The sequence below is a fragment of the Petromyzon marinus genome, chromosome 41 (assembly GCF_048934315.1).
Source record: "Petromyzon marinus isolate PM22_M1 ecotype Great Lakes invasive population chromosome 41, UKy_Petmar_22M1.pri1.0, whole genome shotgun sequence".
NCBI lineage: Eukaryota > Metazoa > Chordata > Hyperoartia > Petromyzontiformes > Petromyzontidae > Petromyzon > Petromyzon marinus.
Genome location: NC_133707.1, coordinates 9981978 through 10003326, shown reverse-complemented (window position 1 = coordinate 10003326; position 21349 = coordinate 9981978). Strand labels below are relative to the sequence as shown.

The following is a 21349-nucleotide window of genomic DNA, read 5'->3' as shown; positions in this document are numbered from 1 at the left end:
CTAATCGGAAGGAAAAGCGTTCCAGAAGCGCATCTGAAAGCGGGCGTGGCACGTGCGTGCCAACGATTGAGCGGCTCGTCCGCTCTCACGCGCGGCGTTCGTTCAGGTGCTCCGGTTATCCCTCCAAGTGAAAAAAAAAACTCATTACAGAAAGAATTGGCCAAACATCATGATGTGAGATCCCACCGAGAGGGGAGGAAAAAAAAGTGGCTCATTGAGGCTTATTCTGGATAAAATAAAGGATTATCATAATCAGCTGGAGATGTGCTTCTTTAAAGTCCACAGTCGCGCGCGGTGTTTTAATATGAAATTATTATCTTCTCAGACTTTGGTCTGCATGTAAAAGCAGACGTAATAAGGCAGGCAACTTACATAAGCAATGCAGCAAGGACGTGAGATTTCTTTATCTACCCTTTACAGACACAAATGGGAAAATGAAAGGCGCGCTTTAATAATAATAAAAAAGGAAACAACTGCGCGAAGAGGCCTCTTCTGCATGCAGAATAATTTTATTGTCCTCTCATTGCGGCCTAAAATTACAGCGTGGCAGTAACCGCTCAAGATGCATAATTCGAGATAAAAAAATTTACTTTCAAACGTATTGATGAAAGATACCCGTTTCAAACACCAAAGCGTCTATTAAAATACTACTCACTCTGGCCTTTTGTGATAAATAATGTTTAATTTTCTGAAAGCCCTCATTGGCTCAAACCGTAAATCCGAAAAAATGATCATGGCTGCGTTATGATTGCTGTGCGTGGGTTTTATTTTGTTCGTTCGCGAGTTGGAGATGGATTAAACTCGGATAATGACAGCAGATGAAAGAGATGTGATTTTTGCTCGAAATTCCGACGTAAATGGTGACCGAGTGGGGACTTTTCCATGGCGTAGGCGTGTCAATGTGCCATCAGCCCCCGAGCAGAAGACCGTCAGCGGGGCCTTTTGAAAGATCACGACTGGGTAGTATTCCGATAAGGTCTGTCTTGGATGTACATTCAAGAGACAGAGTACATTTGTACAGGTCAGCTTGTACCCTTACTTTCTACGCAAATAATTTAAACGGTACGTGCCGTCACCTCTCGCAGTTTTCCTCCGAGACGTTTAAATGCCCACATCCCTTCGGCAGGGACCAGCAAATTTTCACCGTATGAGCACTGCTGTATTCCCACATAGTGGTGGAGCCCCACCAAGTTGCTCGGCCTCATTTCGTTGACCGGAGATGGATGATGACATCGATAGGGACGATGTCCTTGTAAACATGACCACTGTGCCCTGTGCTGTGAGTATATAAATGCGCTGCATGGATAAAATGTATATTTGTATTAATAATTTCAACAGCAGGCACAGACTCGCGTTCATTGCTCATCGATACAGCCATCTCTGACACCGGTGCATTTATTCTATTATAGGACTGCTACACGAAGATGGGATTTCAGAACAAGCTTCAAATTACACTCATCTGAATGCATTGAGCAATGTCATTCCTAAAGCTTCACCCATACAGCCTTTAACAGACTGTTGGGGCAAGTGCTGTTCGCGAGCACCTTTGAAGGCCGGCCTGGCATACGAGAGATATCGTGTGGCCAGCACCGAACCTGACCACCTTTGTCTCCCCAATGCTGATGTTTTACGCACCACACCAGGTACTAATTTATGGCTGAGCCGACCTAGGGGAACACCAGGACTGGTTATTGGTGGTGGTCGGTTATCAACCTCGGTTCGCCGAGTTCATAGCAGATTGTGCAAACCACTACACGACTTGTTCCCCATTATACCGCAGGGCGTGGTGCTGGCCACCCACCCCCTCGTGTGCCGTGCCGGCCTTCAAAGGTGCTCGCCAACAGCACTTGCCGCAACAGTCCGTTAGAGGCTATACAGGGGTGGGGAAGAGGGGGGGGGGGGAACTTCATCTTGGTCTCCGCTTACGCACGAGCACACGCGTCAATTAATTTGTTCATATGCGCGTCTGCGACGTCCGTTCATTCATCCGCTCGCGGGTGCAAGGGCGCCGCCTCATTTCCCGAGTCGAAACTAATGAGAAAAAACCATCGGTCAAAGTGTGTTCCGCGTCCACGTTAATGGGACATGCACCTTGATGTGCTCGCGTGAGGACGAAATTCATTCACTCCTCGCCGTCTGAGACGAGGATTCACCTCGGACGTTCGATCGGATCAGCCGCAACACGGGGACCAAAAGGCTAACCCGTCGCAAACAAAGACGGTCACCGCATCGCGCGCTTATAGATGCACTTCTGCGGCCGTCTGGAACGCTCTTCCTTCCGTTTAGAACGGCTTGCCACAGCTGCTCTACATAACGTTGGATTTCGTGACCAGATGCTTCGCCGGAGTCGTATCGTGGGGTGAGAGAGGGCATCCGTCAAGGATTCTTGCCGAACTAATGCGTTATAAGGCCGCGGTCATCACACACAAAGTAATTGCCACAAATGAACCACAACACCCTGCTGGTCTCGTCAAGGAGCATAAATCATCACGCAAACTCCGGTCACCCTCGGCAGTGGCTTTCGGCCAGCATCGAAAAAAAGACGGTCACCGCATCGTGCACTTTCAGATGCAATTCTGTGGCCGTCTGGAACGCACTTCTTTTCCAATTATTCGGAAGCCACTGGAGCTATGCACTTTTAAATTGAGATTGAAAACGCACTTCTTTTGAACTGCTTTTTGGGTTTAATTTGTTTTCCGTCCCCCACCCCCCCACACCTCGAATCAGCACGGTTGGCAACGTACACTGCGAAACAAGTTCAACATACATGCAAATCGCACATGTCAGCCTCATACAGGACCCGAGGTGAAGGTGGATAAGTGAAAAGGTCGGATATGTGAACCCCTATTTACTTGGTGAAATTACTAAACTTGGAACGTGATAGTTAAGACACCGTGTGCACAAATAGGTTACCTGACCAACAACAACTTACAAACTGCACAAACACGAGAGAAAACACTTCACTGTGCAGCACGGCCCTTAAGTAAGCAAATGTAAACGAGGTTACAAGCAACTTTCTGCAGGTGAAAAGGTCAAATCTGTGAATGTTTGTGGAAACAGACGGGTTTCACCACCGTGCACAATTACTGCACCTGTATGTGGCCGATTTAAACTGTCCTGGGCGGAGAAGCGACAGCGAGACATGCGACGTTGTACCGTACCAACAGCCACTGCCATGGGAATAGGGGAACTTCCGCCTCTGGCTCAGAGGCTGCCAATGGAAAGGGAGCACCACTTCAGCAGGGCACCACGGTGGCTAGGAGATGCTAACTACCTCGCCTGGTATACAGGAGGTCGTGGGTTCGATCGCGACCCTGACGCCTGCTGCTGCTGTATATTTGGAGTTTGCGGTGTCTCTCTCCCGGTGGTCGTGTGGATTTTTCTTCGGGTCCTCTGGTGTTTCCCTCCGAATTTAGAAACATGCGTTTTAAAGCATTTGGCTGCTGGATAGTGCACATGATACTAATAAAAAATAGTAATAGTTTAGTGAAATAGTAATATGCGCGAGACAGAGGCGGGTATTGGAGTGTTGCAGAGAGAACGGTAACGGAGGGGATGAACGGGAGCCATCAAGTGGGATGAGACTGTGAGAGGAGTCTTCGGAGGATCTATCGGCTATGGCCCCAGGAAGACCCGAGGGCAGACGGCTGGATGGGGCTGTAAGTGCAGTGAGTGCCCCCAATAATAACATCAGACCCGATGCCAAACGGTCAGATGAAAACTAAGAAAGCAGACTTTGGGGGTCGGGTGTTGACTGTGGAACATTTGCAGGATCTGGTATCAGTTGGGTATTTTTTTTTATGCAATGTGGCGAAACCAACAGCATTAGCCGTGCTGACCTCATGGTGTCGATCCTGACCTTTGATATTGATTGATATACAACCGTCAGTCAAATTGGCGTCCTGCTCAAACAATCACTAAACTATGGGAATAAGTTTTCCCCTTTTTTCTGACAGCAATTAAACTATTTTTTTTATATTTTACAAGGCAAACGCCCACTGAGCTATGTAGCTCTTTTTCAGAAGTGACCTGTCCACAAGTGGCTTATCACGTGGAAATTTATAGCATCCAAATGCTCTCAAAGCATGTTTCCAAATGTGGAGGGAAAAACCGGAGGACCTGGAGAAAAATCCGCACGACCACGGGGAGAACAAGCAAATTCCAAATATACAGCAGGCGTCAAGGGTCGGGATCAAACCCACGCCCTACTGTATACCAGGCGAGGTAGTTAACATCTCCTAGCCACCGTGGCCCCCCTGTGTCCCATCCATCGGAAAAAAACATCCAAGGTGATGGCATTTTTTCCCTCGCGTTGCGTTCCCAACCTTTTTTTTTACTCTAGAGATGTCTGAGATTAGCGAATTCGATAAATATTGTGGTAGGTACAGTCCCAAGGATACAGAATTAGTGGCACTGAACCAGCAATGGTTACAAGTCTAAACATTCTGAACAGAAAAGACCCAAAAAAACGAAGATTCAATACCCAAAATACAGCAGTTCAGGAACTTTAAATCAAAGCGTATAACAATTGACAACAACGCTAATCCATAAATATATTGACCGTTTATTCAATGTGCGACAACACAACGACAAATTAATCATGTATGGCCATTTGTCAATGCACTGCTGGATTAATGCCTCACCATTCTGTGTCAGTTACTTCACCACGACGATCAGTTCGAGTTGGTGAAGGATGGGATCAGATGTCATTCACCACTTACGTTAGCCACGAAGGGCAATCAAACTCAAGTAGCCAGGTTTATACCGCAATGCACTTGCTAATGCCCTCATCGCAACTGAGTAATGGGTTATAAAATGTGATTAAAAAAATCATCTGTGGTATTTGTGTGTGTATTTAATGGCGAGCAAGCTATCTCATTAGGCCATATATTATGCATTTTGTATTCACATTTATGAGCTTTTGACGAAATAAGCATTGCGAGTGTGTGATACAATAGCCAGCCCTTAATGGAATGACAAACATGTTTCAAGCCTACAGACGTCATTATGTGCATTCTATCAAATTCCCGAGTGTCACAGACGTCATGATTTTTTAAATATTCATTTAATTCCCCGCATATTTTTTTCAGCCTGTCGACCAAATTGGAAAGAAATAACTTCCATCTGGTGTTTGGAGGTTTTATATACCGAGCTGGGTGGCGGTGGCTGTGCGCGTGGGGCGCCTGCAAGCCAGCACCGCGGAGGCAGCGAAGGTTGGTGAATCAAACAAAGGGCAAAACGTCGCAAGACTCTTTTCCCGTGGCCACCGTGGTGCCATATAACCATAGCTCGCCATTCAGAATGCGGTCGAGCAAAGTGTGGACTGGTATCCATCTGTGCCTTCTGTATGGGGATAGGGTGTTGCCCCCTCGCATGTGTGGGGTTTTCTCTGGTTGTTCCGGTTTCTTCCCATGTCCATAATAAACACTCACTAATCGGCTGAAAGCATCTTCAATGTGCAAGAGAACCGCAGAGCAATCGTCAGCAGCGGCGGTTCACAGCCTCGCAGCCTTCCCGCGTCGTCCGTTGGTTCCGCAGAGATTGAGATGCAATTTGTGTGAACGACGCAAGCATACGATTAATCATTTGGAATTAAAACGAATCGTGACATTAGAGCTGCGTCTTTGGAAAAAAAAAAAAGAGCACACGCAGGAGGTCGTGGGTTCGATCCTGACCCTGACGCCTGAATGTTTGGAGTGTGCATGTTATCTCCCCATGGTCACGTGGGTTTTTCTCCAGGCCCTCCGGTTTTTCCATAAATATTTAGAAACGTGCGCTTAGGCGTATTTGGCTGCCATAAATTTCCACGTGAAAAGCCACTTCGTTGAGCTATCATTTGTGACCAGTTCATTTGTGACAAAGAGCTGTATATAGCTCAGTGGGCCTTACCTGGTAAAATAAACACCGTCTATATTTTTTTATTTTACACTTTATAGTCACGAGCTATGAAGTGAGGCCCATTGGCCGAAACCTCACCTGTTACGTGTTTTCCTTTAAGGGAAGTGTTATCGACGAATGTGCTGGAACAAATAGAAAGCTGCGCACAAGGATCAGGAAAACGACCGATCAATCGTTGCATCACGAGGGCGCGCGCTCGCTCGCGTGCGTTGTCTGTGAAAGGCCTCGAGTGCTACAAGCCGCCAGCCGGGCCTGGCATGTGAATTCAGCCTCTGAGAACACACTCGCCAAGAAAGTCGCGGCCGTTAAAAGGACACAGGGCGTCCCCCCCCCCCCCCCCCCCGCTGCAAGTATGTGCCCTCTGACCCGGAACAATGCCCGCGCCTCACAATGGCCATTGTGAGGCGAGCACCACAGAAGAGCACGGATTTTTTTTTTCTTCTTTCGACCGCGATAGATTTTGAGACATTTCTGTCACGAAAACAGTTTCTGCTAAGACGTTAAGAGGCGAACGGGGTTGAGGGTGGGGGGATTGCCGGCTTGGGTATTGGTGTCGAGTTGGTGGAGAATTGGGGGAGGTGGGGGGTGGGTGGTGGGTGGTGAGGTAGTGAGGGTTGAATGCTACCACCTAAAAAAAAAAAGAGCCTTTCAGGAATTAAAAAAAACTGCAGACGTCTGTGACTTGTGGCATTAAAGACCGCGCCTCGCAGGTCACGAGAGCTTTGTGGGGAGAAGCTTTGCGGCACGCAACGTCTCACAATGCCGGGTTGCGGACGTACAAACGATCCCACGCACACAACGCGTCGAGTTGCTCGCGCACGCAAACTACCCCACCAGTGCCGGCTGGTGCATTGTGCACAGTTCCTCACAGGTACGTGAGACCCGCAGTGCCCTTTGTCACACGCGGTGGAAAACATGAAAAAAAAACTATTTATGGGTGTAAAAAAACGTTTGAAAGCACGTTTAAAAAAAATTGTTTCGTTTCGGAGGATCGTTCGTTACTACCGAACATTTTTTTATGCATGGTGGATATTCCACATTCCTATGGTTTTTTCCTTCCACATTTAGTAACATGCGTTCAGATTTTTTTGATTATTTGGCTGCCATACATTTCCACATGATGAGCCACTTCGTTGAGCTGTGATTTGTGGCCAGGCCGCTTCTGAAAAAGAAGCTAATATAGCTCAGTAGGATTTTCCTGGTAAGATACAAAAAATAGTTTCGTTTTAATTGCAAAATTTTTCAAGTGATTTGCTTTCCTTTCCTAAACTTTGCACTCCTGCCGTGTTTTTGCATTATTTGTTCTTGTAACGTTCTGACCCCGTGCCCCTACTGCACACGTCTGTGAAAAAATAGCTTCACAGAGCTCATCGGATTCCTCCAGTACGGATAAATATTCTGGCGATTCTGATCGTACCCACAGGACACAACAGCCGTTGAACCCTGGGAAGGATGATGATCGATGATGGGGAAGAGCCAACTACCAACCAGGATTTGAAGCCACAGCCCTTCCGATCGTGAGCAGCTCCAACTTCCACTGGGGCACCGGGAGGCCACGGCTGTGCCGCAATCAGGGGTTGCATAAAAACGTCTTCCTTCAGAGAAAATGCGCTTTTGCCCTTCATGGCCTGACAAGGAGGCATGGGCATGTTCTGCAGCTGCTAGCCCCATCTGCCACCAAGCCCTTGCGGTCGCCTGAAAATGAATGCTTCACTGGAAGCCACGCAGGGTTGATGGATTTTGAGAAGGCGGGGAAGGGTGGGGGTGGGGTGGGAGAGAGAAAGACTGCCTAGGAAATGATGCACAGAGCACCACCGCCACCAGCACTCAAGGTGCTCCGTCAACGTGGGATGACCGAGCGTATTAGGGCAACTGTGAACTCAATTAACGTGTTGGTGGTAACTTACCGCCGACGTCAAGATTTGCTGATATTTCCCACCGATTCGTTCGTTGAAATAGGTGGAAAACCTTTCCTGTCAGCACGTGAAAATAAAACGGCTTGCGTAAGGTTTGGCTTTGTAAAATCTCCGCGTGTTGTCCGGCACGTTGTCCGACGTTTCGCTCCCAGCATGTGAAGCACGATGATAGCACGCTCAAACACTCTCCATGACCGACACGGAGTGGAGGAGGGGCCTTCATCAGGCAATGGATTGACAGAGGGCTGTAACTTGTCATTGTAATTTTTGCAATGCACTGTGAATCGCGATGTATATTCGCGCAGTCTCTCTCACTCTGCGCTTGAGGGATGCCCAAAATGCCACGGGATGGTCAACGCGACGTAGCCGACGGTTTTCTCGGCAAAGCGAAGCACGCTGTGTTTTGATTGTCCCTTCCTTCAACAACAACAACAACACGATCAGGAACGTCGGCTGTTCTCCCTCCACTGGTTGCTGTAAGTCCAGTGTTGATGCAAAGGCCAATGCTCTTCCCATCATTGCTCATGAGCCTGCGAATGCAATGTGCTCTAAACTTTTACAGTCCATCACTCCCTTTGCACTATCCACTGCAGCTATCGCCATTGCAATCACCTGTCCATGTGATCCCTGCATAAATTCGGGACTTCGTAAGCGTCGGATTGCGTGTTTGTGCACGTGTATGTTTGCACGTGTGCGTGGGTGTGTGCGGTTCTGTGTGCGCGCGCACGTGCGAGCGTGCATGGGTGAGTCAGTCACACCCATAACACGTGGATCTGTCCCGTGACCTGCCAGCGAGCCTTCGACACCTCACAATGATTTAAAAGTACACCTAGCCTGGAACGCGTGCACCATCATTTAGTCAAAGTGGCAAGATGTTAACTACCTCGCCAGGAATACCGGAGTGCGTGCGTTCGATCCCGATCCTGACGCCTGTATATTTGCACTTTGCGTGTTCTCCCCGTGGTCGTGTGGATTTCCTCCGGGTCCTGCGGTCCTTCCCTCCACATTAAGGAACACGTGTCGTTTTGAGTATTTGGCTGTGAAACATTTCCACGTGCCAAGCCACTTTGTTGAGCTATCATTTGTGGCCACGTCGCATCTGAAAAATATCTGTACAGCCCAGTGGGCCTTACAATGGCAGTCGTTGTTGTTGATCTGCGTGGGTTTAGCGCACTTTGTGGAGAGCGGTGGAGTAAACGGTTAGCGCACGGCACTACGAAAACCAATGCCCTGGGTTTAATTCCCGGCCAATGCTAACATCAGTGGAGAGTGATATCTGAAGTCGTGCTGAGCCTCACCTAGGTGGACTCAGCCTTAAACGAGTACCTGGTGAAGTATGTCACCATCAGCATGTTGTCCACACCACCCCCCTTCTCCGCCATACCCACCTTCATAGGTTTGATCCCAAGAGTTTGTAGGCTACAATGGGGATCTGTGTCACATGGGTGGGTTCATTGTCGTGCGAACGTGTGCGAGCATATTCACGCGTGCATGTGTGTGCATACATTCTTGTGTTTTTTGTTTAGTGTGAAGCAATTTTGAATGGGCACCGCAGGACAATACCATAGCAATGAGCCCAAATGAAACGTTATTTTAAAACAAGCCTGATCTGGGACTGACCCAGATCAACTCGGCCTGAAATGAGTACCTGAAACAGTGTGGTCAAATATCAGTATTTTGAAGACAAAGACAAGCAGGCAATGAATGCACGGCTTTGGTTCTAACACCCTCAATCGGTGCCGTGTTTCCAACTTAATGTGTGCTCGCTAATAGCACCGCATGCCCCAACAGTCGACGAGGCTAACACGGGTGACTTTTTTTTCGTCATTTGAATAACACTTTTTTTGTTATTTTGAAGGCGATTTAGCTGCAAAATTCTTTGAGTTTTAGGGAGACGGGCGGCAGTCGTCAAAATGCAAAACTAAGCCCCCATATGTGTTATGACAGGTGGCCAGCACACTTCTCACTGTGCCTGTGTAATTTGCAAACACCGTGACAAATATTTGAAGCCAGGGGAGATAATGTAATATAATTTAAAATTTTGCTTTTTTTACTGCGGTTTGTTTGCATTTTGTGTTTTTTGTTATTTTGTCGACCGTAGTAGCAACGTGTTCAAATTCCCCAAAAGTTGAATTGTTCGCATAATACAAAGCCGGCTTTGCAGATTTGTTTGTGCGTGAAATCATGATAAATGTATGTTTTTATATATTTCCTATATATGATGGATTGGACAAATTGCATATCTATATATACACGGCCTATGACCCAACCATCCCGGAACGACGCGCCCGATCCCAGCAGGACCTTGGAAGCTAAGCAGGGGGTTGAGAGCCTGGATAATTTGATGGGCGACCACCACCAAGCACAGAAGAGAGGTGCTGCAGCAATAGGCGTTGTTGGCAGTTGGGAGGCCAAAGCAGTAAAAATCATCGTCCTCTGCACCCTCTGCACCCTCCGCACCCTTGACCAACTGGTACCGGCCAACATGTAACCTTCACTGCCTGCATTTGCGTGCCGAGGCCCTCATCCAGCAGCGGAGCGATGAAGGGGTTGTATATTTACAACAGCTGCTGTGCGGGCTGTCACAGCAAACTGCGTTTGCGAGGGCCTATTAAGAGCAGCAGCTCACTGCTCGCAAAACACACACGCGCGTGATTATTATACGTAGGCATAATAAGTGCACAGGAAATCCTCCTGGAGTGCATAAAAAATTGTATTTGTTGTCTTTTATGAGATTCCCATACTTTTACTCAAAAAACCCTTCAAATTCCTCAAGGTTTGATTGCGTTTTTTTTTATTGCCAAACGTTAAACACTTCACGTGGCCGCCTATGCCGTAAAATTTCGCATAGCTTGGCACGGAGCAATAAATCCTAAAATTAAACCAACGGTGCGACGGGGAAAATGTGCTCCGAGATTCCACTCAAAACCGAGAGATGTTCGCAGTCAGGGACCAAAGCCCCAAGGCAAACATCATTATAGAATTCTTAAGAAGAAAAAAAGACTGGTGGGAGATTTTTTTTTTTCAAAGAAAACATCATATTTAATTGTTGAACTTTGACAAAAATGGAAGTGGATTTTTGCTTCAAAGTGAATCTATCGGGCCGGTGATTTTCACGCGAGGATTTTTTTTCTTTCTGCAATCCTCGTGGTTTTCGAAGCCGAATTCCAAACGTTACAGGTTTGACCTCTGGAGTCAGTAGTTCATGTCCACAGAAGCTGCACAATCCCTCCCCCCCACCCACCCCCACCACCGCCTCTCCATCTCTGGTTTTCCCTTTCTCAAAATATTAATCGAATTTCAACTCGATGCTGACAAAACCGCAAACTTGGTTAAAATCTAAACGATGTAAGCCTCACGGGTTATACTTCATTTTTGCCGGAGAGAAACGGCCACCATCGAGACAACACAACAGTTATTTTATACATTTATATGGCAAACAATTTGTCCTATTATCGCTCCACCTTGTGATTGGCTAAAAGGAGGTTACATTGGCTAACCCTTCGTTAACACGTTGCCGATGGCAATGCCCATACACCGCAATCAATAAGTGGCGACCGACACAAAATCACTTGGCTGGAAATTCAGTAATGAAAACTGATTCATCTCCATCAAGGTTAGACATGCACCGTTGTTATTTTAAACGGTTTCTGGGCGATCAGGGTTGGACGTGGTGCTCTCTGAGGGCAAGGGAGGGACAAGATCCTAGTGCTGAGCCGCCCATACTGAACATCCGTAAAAAAGAGAGAATAGCTTCATAGCCCATCAGATTCCTCCAGTCTAAATAAAAATTCGGATTCTGAAAGATTCTGAAGAGGAGGCAGGATCATTATGGCGTTAAAATAGCCACGACGGGTTAGCAGGTTTGATAACGATGGCCGATGAGGTGGCTGCGAGAGACTGAACTGTAAAGTGGCACCAATAAAGTGTGGTATGCACACAAGTGCGGGCAGAGTAACAGTATGCGTAGGCCATATTGAAGTTGTATCATGACATCAGAAAGAGCGGGGGGGGGGGAGGAAGTCAAGGGATTATCACACATTGATGCCCCTAACTTTGCGAACTGATCACGTGACAGACGAGTTATGTAGTTGATCGTGCTGGCAGCGGTGCAAAAGCAAACAAACAAACAACAACAACAGCTCAACACATTCACGGCTATTTCCATTTTGAGGCAGCGTTACTGACAAACGCTTCGAGTCTTTTGATACTAGAGACCAGCTGAGGATAAAAAATAACAGTATGGCTGTCAAGCGACAAACATTACTCTCAGCGGAAGACTGGGCGGGGGGGAGAGCGCTGCCCCCCTAACTGTGTGGACAGAGGTCAATTGAAGCGATCTCAAGAGGTAGTTCCGTGAAGTCCGCTTCCGCGGGCCATTTTTCAATCAGAGGGCAGCACTGTTCTGTGAGAGATCCCAAAGGATTCTCCGTTTCATGGCGCGACGTCAAGAGCAAAGTTAGGGTGACACGGGGGGGGGGGGGGGGGGAAATGCGTGTGTTTTATCGTGGACAACTGTAGATGGAAAGCCAGAATGCGAGCAGTTGTGAGCATCGGATTTATGAAAATCTCGACTGTAGAATATTGACTTTGATGCCAAGGATACGACGGAGCAACAAAAAAAATGACTATCAAGCGTGAGATTGCGCATGCATTCGTTCTAGCATTTTTGTAAAGGCCTTTTAAAAACAAGGCCTCCCATGTAAATGTGTGCGCACGTCGTGAGAAGCGGTGGAAGTTATCGCTCCCGCTTATGTGGTATGTAGGGTTTGTCGAGAAACATCTTATTTGCATTGCATCAAAGGTTTTTACGCTGAAAAAAACGGCGTAATATTCCAGGTTGATATAATTTTCTAATAAATTGATCATATTTACATGTACGCGAGGTCATTTTAACTCCAGCAGGGTGATGGTTAGGGCACTTGGAAACCTACAATCGGAAAGTTGCGAGTTCAAATCCCAGCCGGGTGCCGACTCAGCCCGTCTCTCTATGGCCAACAAAATGAGTACTACTTTAATGTAAAGCCGAGGAGTGGTTGTGCCCTCCAAAAAACTGGTTGCGTATTGCACGAAATTCTGAAGAACACATCGGGTGTAGGCAACTTGCCCTATTTAACTTGCAATGGCTAGAAAGCTCGGGGATCAACTTTTACATTTTAACCACAAATGTCACTTGTGGCACCACGCACGCGACTATCAGCCCCCCTTCCTGGCTAGAGCAATTTTCACGGCCGATACTCAACCTTCAACGTCCGCTCTCAGTTCCATCACCATCATCGTGATCGTCGCCGCCACCACCCATGCGGCTTCATCTCCCCCTCTTCGTCGCAGCCCCGTGGATGCCACACCACAAGTGCCAGTCGCGCGGCAACTCGCCCTCCTCCACTCTCGACACGCAATCCCCACTCATATCAAGCCTACCCCTTATTACCCATACTTTCTTTCCAGACGAAGGCAACTCCGTTGAGAATGCTAAAGAGCGGTGGGAGACAAAGCCTGGGGGACAGCCTGCTCGCTCGGCTGCCCCCTCTTTTTTTACCCAAAGGCTCAGCAGTGGGCGTGAGGAATTGCCTTGAATTATTTTTTATGCCATCAAATACATTCGCCAATGTTCACCACATCCATCTGACAGTCAAAAGAACTCTTAATATGATTGGGAGGGGGAGGGGGGGTGGGGGAGGGGAAAGGAAGCTCAGTCCCATTGAGGAAACAACTAAGTATTGAGGTGTCAATTTGAGCACGCGAAATGTGGTATTTTTCAGCTGAACTTTAGAATTTTCACTTGAATGAAGCCATTAAAAGTTTTCAAGAAGTTGTGAATTATCATGAAAAGCTCACGGACACCCAGGGAATTGGATTTTTTTCTCACAAAACAACCTTGAGCAAACCGAATGAAAAAAAATACCCCATGTTATTATCATACTTTACATTTTGTGCAGGTAATAAAATGCAATTTACAGCGCTTTGTCAATCCGCTGTTGGATGAAGACCTCCTCCCAAAGATATTTCCGGTCATGGCGCTTGTTTGACCATACTTCATCATGCCAGTCAGTGCGGGCTGATGAAGGCGACGGAGGAGGGGAGTACACGGGGACTCATTCAGACGTCATTGATGTTCGCCGCGGCTGGGAGTCAAACGCAGATCTCGAAGAGTTCACCGGGTCATTGCTTACATGCGTCCACTTTGAGCAAAACAGGTCCGCGAAAGTTAGCTCCAACAACGGCGCCCCATTTCATGTGTGGGTGAAATAACCGTGGACAATCATCAACATCAGGAAATATATAACTAAACCTCTGAAATAAACGCCTCATTTGCACCTAATGTTTGAGCAATTTTACAGTGAACGGCAAGATGCAATGAAAAGCAAACGTGCCACATCAAAGCAAAACATTCTTCAGTGTTACACCGAGGGACAATATTAATACAATTATGAATGCACAGTTACTGTTATGGAAACCTCCATCTCCGCGGTGGTCGCTCTGAGATGGGAGCAACGAGATCGCCTCGCGGGGAGGAGACGGATATAGGATCGTGGCATCGTGGGACGGCGAGGGAGGTCTTCATCCAGCAGCGCAACGACCGTGGGGCTTCCCGATGATTGTACGACGCATAAATTGCTCACTGACGCATGTGATGAGTTTTTGTTTTTGTTAAGCGTACCTCTTGGCCGAACAGTGCAAAGGTGAACGAGCCTCTCCCATGTTGGAACCAACCGTTGACCCTTGAGTCGAGTCTATTTTACATCCCTTCAAGAATTAAATTCGCTGACCTTTGACATTCGAGGAAGATTTGATTTTTTTTTGTTCATGACATTGCATGGAGTTCACCAATTTCAATGACTACAACAAAGCATGCTGTGCTCCACTGCATCGTATGCGTGTATAATTTTTTTTCCCGCACAGTACGTAGCCAACCGCGGTAAATCGGAGGCGCGAGCTTCATCGTATTTAAGTCCAGGAGTGAATTAACAAGCCTTTAAAATTAACTACTTAGTTGCCATTTGTCACCGGGTCTGTGGCCATTTGATGAACCGTTACAATGCAGGGTCAAGATTTGATTTTATAAAAATCACGATTCTTTTACATTGTGTGCATTTGCACTTCCTCTAGTGGCTGTGGGGGGGGTTATGCGATTCTAAACTAAACCATGAATGCAAATATATTTTATTTTACCAGGTAAGGCCCACTGAGCTATACAGCTCTTTGTCAGAAGTGACCTGGCCACAAACGATAGCTCAACGAAGTAGCTTATCATCACGTGGAAATTTACAGCAGCCGAATACTCTAAACGACACGTGTTCTTAAATGTGGAGGGAAAAACCGGAGGACCCGGAGAAAAATCGACTCGATGATCATGGGGCGAGAGACATCGCAAACTCCAAATATACAGCAGGCGTCGGGGTCGCACACGGTTCGACGTATCGCGAACGTAAGAATCGACTCATCGATCGACGCATCGGTGCGCAACTCCACCACTGACATTTTTTTTTTCAACTTGCGCGAGGACTTCTCCCGAGCGTCGGGGAAAAAAAAAGAAACAAACCTTCTCTATGTTCGGGGGCGGATGCGAGGAGGAGGAGGAGGGGGGGGGGTAGTGGCGCGCGTGTGAAGAAAAACACGTGAAAATAAAAGCGGGGCAGTTTTTGACGCTCAAATTGTAACGGTTAGGTGAGACGGACCTTGAGAAGATGTGGTCACCACCGCGATGGTAGGTGGCGCATTGCCACTCTCGGCCCCAGGTCGGCGGTCCCGAGCGCCCCAGCTCTCCCGACTCAGGCCGACTGCAAAACAACGACGCAACGGCACATGCCACGCGAAGAGTAAAGCCCGTTAACAACAACAAAAAGAAACACAAACAAGATAGCTTGGAAATCCAGCCCGTTAGGCGAGCGGCCGGCAGAACTTTAAGCTGACAGCAGTTGTTGTTGTTCTTCGTTTTTAAAACGAGCATTGGGCACTTTGTCGCTCTCTTTTGGGTCGTCTCAACTGCAGAGCGAGGCCCTGCCTGCTACGAGCTTCACCCAATGGTGGGCGGCGATGGGGAAATTGACCCGACGTTGCCGCCGGGAGTCGTGGCTTCGAGGTGGCAAACGTTCAGGACCCACTGTCGTCAATCCACCACTGGACGAAGACCTCCCCCCCCCACCCCACGCCGTTGTCGGTCACGGTGGAGCCTGTTTGACCATACTTTCTCTTTCTGGTCCGTTTGGGTTGATTGAGCAGGAAGGGTGGGGGGGATTTGGTTCAGGACTGGTTCAAAGATTTCTCGCGACTGATATTAGCCGTGGCTAGCGTTGTAGGGTTGGACCGATTACATAATAGGGAACATTTTTGCAAGGTTTTCCTCAGCATCAATTAGTAATAAGACGAAGTCAAGGGCAAATTCTCGAAATCATCGTGAACGCAGTATTACGTAAAAATGTACAACAACAACAACAAAGATAAAGATTTTGATTTAAAGCTTTCGTGACTGCAATAATTCATATTCTTAGCTCTTTCGGTAAAGTCACGTTGAAGGGAAACAATAAAGATGTAGCCTTGCAATTTCTTGCTATTGTCACCGCTGGCAGAAGGGCGACCACGAGTGGGGGAGCTCTCTAGAGACCCCCCCCCCCCCACCGCCATCCCCCAAGAGTCTGTTTCACCTTCTCTTGCACACAATGAAGTGGGACTACCACCCACACTTTAACCCACCGCATGTGACCCTGCTTGAACGGCCAACTGTGCTGTAGCCTTTTGGCAAGGAATCAAGTCTGCATTAACCACACGGTACTTGTGGTGAACATGCAAACAAAACAAACTCTGGTAATTATATATGGCATTGTCTTTGAAACTGATTGGTCTACAGCAGAGAAAACCTTCTTTAGGGCCTAGTCTCACCAGTGGCAGACAAGGGAACGCCTTTTGGCTTGCAAATGGTTTCTATTTGGTGTTTGAACATCTTAACACCTCCTGCTTTATTGCCAGAAAAGGTTAAAACCTATTTAAAAATTTTCATACTTTGATACTGGCAACAAAAAAAGGTCCCATTTTGTGCTGTTGCCATTCTTACTGCTGGGTGAATAGAGATCGGGGGGGGGGGGGGTGAATAAACTTGGCATCATTTCAACTGTCAAGCCAGGAGAACGAACCGATTTTAAAATCCGTTTAACCATTTCCTTATTTGATGGCGATGTACCCCCTTATAAAAAATGTAACTTGAAAATAAATGTACAGCTTTATATAACCGTAACGTCGAATGACCTTCTTGTAATTTGCGACACAGTATTTTCTGTATATAAGCTATCATGTTATTAAGTATTGCTGTGGGTTGTCCTGTTCAGAATGAACGATTAATGCCAATCTAAGAATTAGTTTTACCCTTTCTGACAAAAAAACAGGTGTTAAGATGTGAAAACACCAGAGCATGTTTTTGTTTGCATGTTCACCACAAGTACGTGTGGGTAATGCAGACTTGCTTCCTTGCAAAAGGTTTCAGTTTGGTGTTTTAACTTGTTAACACAACTGTTTTATTGCTAGGAAGGGTGAAACCAATTGTTATATTTTGATACTGCCAAGAAAGGTCCCATTATGTTAATGCCAATCTATTGGCATGAGAACTGCTCAAGCCGAGCTATTAATGCGTTGATATTTGCATTGCTTTTGTGCTGGTCGCCTTCCGCCGTTCTCTGGCCGAACACCTGCGGTGAGACGAGGCCATGAGGGAAAGTGGTCTCTGGTGCAGGCCAATCAGTTTCAAGAACAACGCATACTTTTTTTTTCGAAGCATGTTTGTTTGGATGTCTTACCACAAAAGCATGTGTGGTTAAAGCCTGTGTGGTGTTTGAGTATCTGAACACCTCCGGTGTTATTTCCGAAAAGGATGAACCCTATTATTTTTTCGTCGTGTTGAAGGTGCATATTCTTTGCCCACAGTCCTGTACTTTAAACGTCAATTCAGTCAAGTACACTGACTTTGTGGTGTTTACAATGGACTCGGAACGTGGCGACCTGGCCACAAATGATAGTTCAACGAAGAGGCTTTATCACGTGAAAATGTACAGCAGCCAAATGCTCTAAACGCATGCCGAGCTATTAATTCATTCTAAACGTGGAGGGAAAAACCGGAGCACCCGGAAAATAAAAATTCCACGCGACTAAGGGGAGAGAAAACATGCAAGCTTCAAATATACAACAGGCGTTGGTGTCTGGATCGAACCCACGACCTCCTGTATATATCAGGCGGGGGAGTTAACATCTTGCCAACGAGGTGCCCCAACATCTCAGGGCAAGCAACAGGCAAATGCTGGCCCCATTACAAGGTTGAAGAGCGAGACGCTTTGACCGCGTGGGTTTTTCGTCACGCGCAAAGACTGGCGTTGTTCTTTCATTTGATTCACTCAAGCATTATACACAGTTCCGGTACTTGCGCCGGTGGAACAATTTGAAGAAATTATTTTACAAGAGCTATTTGATAAACACAGGCACATCAATTAGGGTTACAATTTGGCAATTGCAAAGCGAAACTAAAAAAGTTGGGAAGTGATTACTCTCGCTAAATGTAATTTAATTGTACGGCAAAAGCCTTCATTAAATCGCGACTGAGCAACAATGACCCCAAGTTGGAACAATTTCTAAATTTCCATTTCAGAAAATATAATACCGTGCTTTCAAAGATATATGCTGCTTTAAACGTAATTTAGGATCAGGCTGTCTGCTGTCATAATTACAGCAATTAGGATTGCATTTCATCAGGTAACATTCTCATGGGAAGGGTAGCACAATAGACACGTTTTTTTCTTTATTTGTCAGTACGGACCCCCTTAGTGATGTTGGGTTGTGGAGGTCAAACGTCATCATACGCGTTGAGGAAATGTTGAAAACAGCATCAAGATCGAGACGTCTTTGTGGCCACCGCCAGTGATGGCATCACCCACAACCTCCTCACCACAGCCGGTGATGGCATCACCCACAACCTCCTCACCACAGCCGGTGATGGCATCACCCACAACCTCCTCACCACAGCCGGTGATGGCATCACCCACAACCTCCTCACCACAGCCGGTGATGGCATCACCCACAACCTCCTCACCAAAGACAGTGATGGCATCACCCACAACCTCCTCACCACAGCCAGTGATGGCACCACCCACACCTCCTCAACAAAGATAGTGATGGCACCACCCACACCTCCTCAACAAAGATAGTGATGGCACCACCCACACCTCCTCAACAAAGATAGTGATGGCACCACCCACACCTCCTCAACAAAGATAGTGATGGCACCACCCACATTTCCTCAACAAAGATAGTGATGGGACCACCCACACCTCCTCAACAAAGATAGTGATGGCACCACCCACACCTCCTCAACAAAGATAGTGATGGCACCACCCACACCTCCTCAACAAAGATAGTGATGGCACCACCCACACCTCCTCAACAAAGATAGTGATGGCACCACCCACACCTCCTCAACAAAGATAGTGATGGCACCACCCACACCTCCTGACCACAGCCAGTGATGGCACCACCCACACCTCCTGGCCAACGCTGCTGCTGCTGCTGCTACTGTGGCACAGGAGGCATGCGACCTCCACAATCTGGCCCGATGGTCTCCCACCATCTTCTGGCTCATCCTAGGCCTTCCCCCGCCTCGCGGCCGCCAATGCCTGCACAATCCTCCCTCACCCTCCACAGCCTCCTGCTACCTACAAAGCATCACGTGGTGTCAAGGCTTATTTTTGAGGATGAAACCTGCACGGTTGGCTACGTTCGGTGCGAAAGAAGTTCAACATACCTACGTGCATAAGGCCTGGACGATTCCTTTATGATGATTATTATTATTCGTCCATGTAGGAGTTAAACTTGATAGTCAGGAGGAAAAAAAACCTTACTTAGGAGAAAATAACACTAAAAACTCAGCAACTCTGCACACGTTAAGTAATTTAAAATAATAAAGGTTCACGACGGCTTTATAAATCCACTAAAGCCTCCGTATGGCACGTCACTGTTGGGGAGTTATTTGACCATGCTTCACCGCGCTGTGTCGGTGCAGGCCGGCAGTGGGTTCAATTCGATACCCAGCATTGACAGCGGTCCCGATACCTACTTGCTGTCGCGCATTCTGCCCTGGTATCTTCTTCCCGAGATGTTTTTTTTTATTAAGACCAAGACATAGATATCAACACGTACACACATAGGCAAAAATTAACACCATTTAGCATCCAGTACAATAAAAAATGAAAACGCAAAAAATACCCACAACTTTAAGCTACTGCAAGAAAGAATTCTAATTGAAACATTAACCAGAACATGCATTTGGAGATTCAACTCGCCCATGCATTTTGCGAAGGATATAAAACGCGACGTTATTGTCTGCGAAGCGCATTGCATTTCGACCGCCCACGCTCCCCATTTCTGAAAACAATTACATTCTCGTATTTGCCAAATAGCCGTTCAGCGTAGGAAATATCGGGAGCTGGCCGACGCTAATGTCAGAAGACTTTCATGCTAAAGCAATGCATTCCAACTTGGCATCCCTGTGGGAGCAAAGGCTGAATGCTGTAAATGCTCCGTACGCCCGGCTCTCTTGAATAACGTAAATGAAAAATAAGCTCAGTGGGCTTTACCTGGTAAAAAAAAAATGTATTGTGACTTGCTTACATTGTCTATATTTTGCACTCCTATCGTGTTTTTGGATTGTTTGTTGCTGCAATGTTCTGACGCGCCCCTAACTGGACACCTGTGAAAAAAGAGCTTCATAGCTCATCGGATACCTGCGGTATAAATAAAGATTCCGATTCTGATAAATACATTCAACACTTGCGGGCTCAGCAGAGGCACCACATCGCACTGACCTACGCAGGCTCATCGCGATGCTGCCGTTGTGCAAGGGTTATTGTACACGGCACCGAGCCTGCGATCCAGAGGTCGCCCGTTCGATTCAATCTCCCGGCGGTGGCATCTGAAACGATGGGGCGCGAGTTTTACCGAAGCCCCCTCCCACCGCGGCCTCCGTGCCCCCCAACCAGCTGGATAAGTGGGTGGGCGCAACAGTCGGTGGAGGGGCAGGTCGCATGTGGTGGGGTAAAGTGTGGGTACCGCCAACCTCTCTCAGGACGTTTGGTCACAGTGGGCGCGGAGGGCCAAATGCCCTCTTAAAGGGGCTCTTTAACAGCTACCGAAAAACTATTCTAGTTTTTTTTATTTTACCAGGTAAGGCCCACTGAGCTAAACGGCTCTTTTTCAGAAGCGAACTGGCCACCAGTGATAGCCCAACGCAGTAGCTTATCCTCACATGGACATTTATAGCAGCCAAATAAAAGCAGGAGGACCCCGGAGAAAAATCCACATGACCACGGGGAGAATATGCAAACTCCGAATATAAAGGCGTCAGGGTCGCGATCGTAAGCACGACCTCCTGCATACCAGGCAAGGGAGTTGACATCCCGCCACTGCGGTTACCCTCCAGGTGAAGGCTCTTTCACGGAACTGTGGCAATGGCAGGGGCTTTACCTTTTAGACAGGCCTGCGCACAAGAGAGTGGCTGCGTG

At 47.3% G+C, this 21349-nt stretch overlaps 1 long non-coding RNA gene across 3 annotated transcripts in view; it reads right to left on the bottom strand.

Annotated features, from left to right (window-relative positions):
* LOC116950882 (uncharacterized) overlaps positions 1-21349 on the bottom strand; it is a 213582-nt gene that overhangs the window by 87208 nt on the left and 105025 nt on the right. For all 3 annotated transcript variants that reach the window (XR_012946520.1, XR_004404085.2, XR_004404084.2), the window contains one exon: positions 15494-15595. This is a non-coding gene — a long non-coding RNA (uncharacterized LOC116950882). The remainder of the gene's footprint in view (positions 1-15493; positions 15596-21349) is intronic.